Here is a 4083-nt window from a genome sequence, read left to right as displayed (position 1 = left end):
AAAAATAAAACCTAAGCATTTGATCTACAGGACTGACTATTGATCGAAAATCATATTGATCGGAAGAGCAGTTTAAGTTCTTAAAATTCAAAACAAATTTTAACTTAAATTGCCTTTTTCCCCTCCCCCTTCCACACAGCACTACCCCTCCCCCTCGTCAGTTTTCTTGGCTGCTGCTCTCTCGGCCGTCGCTCTCTTGCCATCCGCTCTCTTTGTTTCGCTCACTCGGTAGGCTCCCTCAAAATGCAACACAATAACTTAGCAAATCTAGATAAATTCGTTAAAAATACATAAAAAAATGTTATAAACTTGAAAAATTAAACTTAAGCATTTGGGCAACAGAATAACCATTGACCGAAAAATCATCTCGATCGGAGCAGCGGTTTAGATTTTTTAAATCGAAAAGTTAGTTTTAAATGTAGCTCCCAAATTATGGGGGATATCGAAATTTCTTTTAGATTCCTAATTAGGCCCTTTCAAGACCTAAAATTCTGCAAAATCAAAATTTCGAAATTCCAACCATTTAGAAGTTAAGCTTAAGTACATCTTATAATTTTTTGCTGTAAATATGGATATTGGAGCTGTTTGGAACCACTGGAGGGACATATCGGACCTTAGTGGGCGCCTACGCCCCCAATGGAATACGGTGAAAAAATGTTGCTGCTCTAGCTCTTACGGTTTGGGCTGTGGTCGTATCCCCTTTAAAATCGGTCTTTCATTTTATAATCTTTAGAGATAGAGATAAACCTAGAACCCAAGAGAACAAAATATGAATGTACTTTGTACAGCTCCTCATGTAATACTTCCCTGGCGCTGCTACACTCAAAAAAAAATCGAAGAATTTCCTTAAAATCTAGAAAATTCTTTCTTGAAAATTTCCTTCTAAGAAATTTTATTTCTTGATTTAAGAAATAATATTTATTGAAAGGAAGTTTTACAAACCCTGAAAGTAAAATGTAACTTAGTTTTTTTGTATATTATATTTTATACATTTCAAACATTTAACACTTAACATTTAAACATTTTTAAATAACACACTTTTGATATAAGAAAAAATGTATTATTGAGCATACGAGTTATAATTGGTGGTGTATTTAATTCACATAATTTAATATTGTATAATACAAGGTTTGTTGAACTTCATATGACATAAGGTGATTTCAAAACTCAGTTTGTAGTTGTAGCAGGCATCAAAAACCATTTTCTTCGCCTTCCCACATCTGGAGGATGGAAGGGTTGAAAATCGAATTTGAGCGAGAGAGATCCGGGAGAGGCACGTACATATATTTACATACAGTCCTTTGCGCGAAGAGTGGTCGACTGTAAGCAGGGCAGATCATGATAATTTTAAGAAGAAGAGAGAAAGGTTGGGACGCGTCGGTCAAGAGACAGGAGCAGGATATGAAAGGGTTGAAAATCGGGTTTCAGATCGGGCGAGCCGCGTACATGTATACATATTTACATGCCTAAGGGCCGGTTTCTCGAGTTCCGGCTAACATTTCTCGAACAGATAAAGTCCCTGCTAAGGCATTTTGGCTTTCTCGAGCATCAATGTGAGAGCTAGCTTTGACAGGGACTCGAAGTCCCTGCTAAGCGTTTTCGACTCGATAGAATGACAGCTAATTTCCCAAAGCCAACTAAGAAGAAGAAACAAAATCACAGCTGACTTTTCCTTTGAATTATACCCAAACAGCTGACGAAATAATCGAAGCACGCCACTTTTTGCGCTTTACAGCACAATTCTGTGCGTTAACAGCACTCTGTAATTGTTTCTCGTTCAGATAAATTAAAGCAGTCGAGAAAGCGGATTTGCTTTTACGAACAGTTTATCTGGTCTTAAAGTTTTTCGAACAGATAGCTATCAGGGACTTTGACAGGGATTCGAGAAACCGGCCCTAAGTATGTCAAACAAATACAAATTATTTTTATTTTTGATATAAGGGAGAGTGGGGTAATTTCGTCACTGGGCCAATTTCGTCACCTGCAATATCTCGGAATCCATAAGTTTTAAAAATATATAATTTTTTTGATTTAGTCCTTCAAGACGGCATGACACAACCAATGCATTTTTTTTTTTGCACAGAAGGCCAAGATAATTAAGCTATATTATAAAATGTGTTTTAATAGTTCAAAAGCTACATTTAGTTCTCGACGAAATTTTGTTCTGTATGCCACAATTGAAAAGGGATAAGATGCAGGTTTTTTTATATAATACACAGTGCTATAATGCAGATTTCTGCGTTAGTAATTTTTAACTTCGCTCCTAATTTCGGAAGAAAAATTATTATTTCTAAAAATGTACTGTGTGGGGAAATTTCGCCACCCTATGCTTAGGGTAAATTCGCACCTATTTTAAATACATATTTTTTTATTTGACGAGCTGGCTAACGAACAGACTACAAGCAGCAGCAACAAATAAAGGACGTCAACAAAAATGGTACGCTTGATCAGTGTAGCATATTTACAGGCGTAAAATTCCCTACATTTTTCAGGTGACGAAATAGCCCCAGTGGTGTGGCGGTTTTACCCCCCTATGTGGCGGGATTGACCCAGTATATTGGTTTTACTTTTTAACTTCTTATAAATCACCAAGGTAATTAAAAAACAAGAGAGAACGCTATAGTCGGGTTGGTGTCCCGACTATCTAATACCCGTCACTCGGCTAAACAGAGTGCGAGGGAGATGAATATATAACATTTTTTTGATTGCGTATAAGTTTTTAATGAATGGTCCGATTTGAAAAATTTCTTCTACATTTCGATAGGTATAAATATACACAAGAAAATTGCATTTATACTTCTCGGAAATCTTTAAAGGTATGGGCGCCAGACACATTTTAAAATCGTTAGTGGGCGATTGTGGGCGTAAGAGGTGGCGTGGCGCTCGGCTGAAATAAACTTGCGCTGCGTAAGAAGCCCAAGAATATGTGTAGGAAATCTTAACCTTATAGCTTTTGTAGTTTCCGGGATCTCAGCGTTCATACGGACGGACAGACAGAGAGACAGACGGACAGACGGACATGGCTATATTGACTCGACTATTGACCCTGAAACGGAAACGCTTCCTTCTCCCTGTTACATACTTTTGCACGAATACAATATACCCTTTTACTCTACGAGTAACGGGTATGACAAGAGAGAAGGGTATAGTCGGGTTCGTGTCCCGACTATCTAATACCCTTCACTTGATCCTGATCAAGAATATATATAGTTTATAGGGTCGGAAACGCTTCCTTCTACCTGTTACATACTTTTGCACGAATCTAATATACCCTTTTACTCTACGAGTAACGGGTATAACGGGTTACTCGTAGAGTAAAAGGGTATAAAAAGGGGAATGTCACATTTTATAGCTTGGTGCTAACCGCATTCAACAATAAAAATAGATGGACAAAAAATAGCTTTGAAAAAATGCTGACGAAATTGCCCCACTCTCCCCTACTCATACCTTAGAAGGGTTTTAAAAAAATAACAGCTTCGCCAAACAAATTATTTGGCTGATGCAACTGCAGGTATTTTAGCGATTCATCTGTAATTTTCCACTCAGAAAAATAAATATAATGCGAGTAATAAGGTGAAGTTATTATAGAACTCTACACCTACATATCTATGTACAAACTTGTAGATTTAGATTTTCTTTAAACTCGGGTACCTCGCAGAGTTGGGCTTGGATATCATCTGTGATTTTTTTGAAATTTTTTGGTGTCCATTTAAGGGCGCTATGAATTTTTGAAGTTAAGAACTTAAAAAATGTTATCAAACTTCAAATTAATTATTTATTATTAATAATTAATTATTTGAAATTTTGTATCGCAGTTTTGACTGTCTTCTTCATCCTATAAAAAAAAAAATTATCCAAGATTGTCCATCTCATAACCAACTTAAATTACCCGAAGAAACATTTTTGTTCCTTTTCATCATTTCCAAGATGCCATACAAATCGATGGGTTTTGTTATTGTTAAGAAAGTAGGCTTTGAAAAATTAAAATTACAATCTGAAACAAAAAATTTTTTTCAAAGCCTACCTCCTTAACATTAAGAAAATCCATCGATTTGTATGGCAGCTATATGAAGGGACGGTGGT

The sequence above is a fragment of the Drosophila takahashii genome, chromosome 3R (assembly GCF_030179915.1).
Source record: "Drosophila takahashii strain IR98-3 E-12201 chromosome 3R, DtakHiC1v2, whole genome shotgun sequence".
Lineage (NCBI taxonomy): Eukaryota > Metazoa > Arthropoda > Insecta > Diptera > Drosophilidae > Drosophila > Drosophila takahashii.
Note: the sequence above shows the minus strand (reverse complement) of the source record.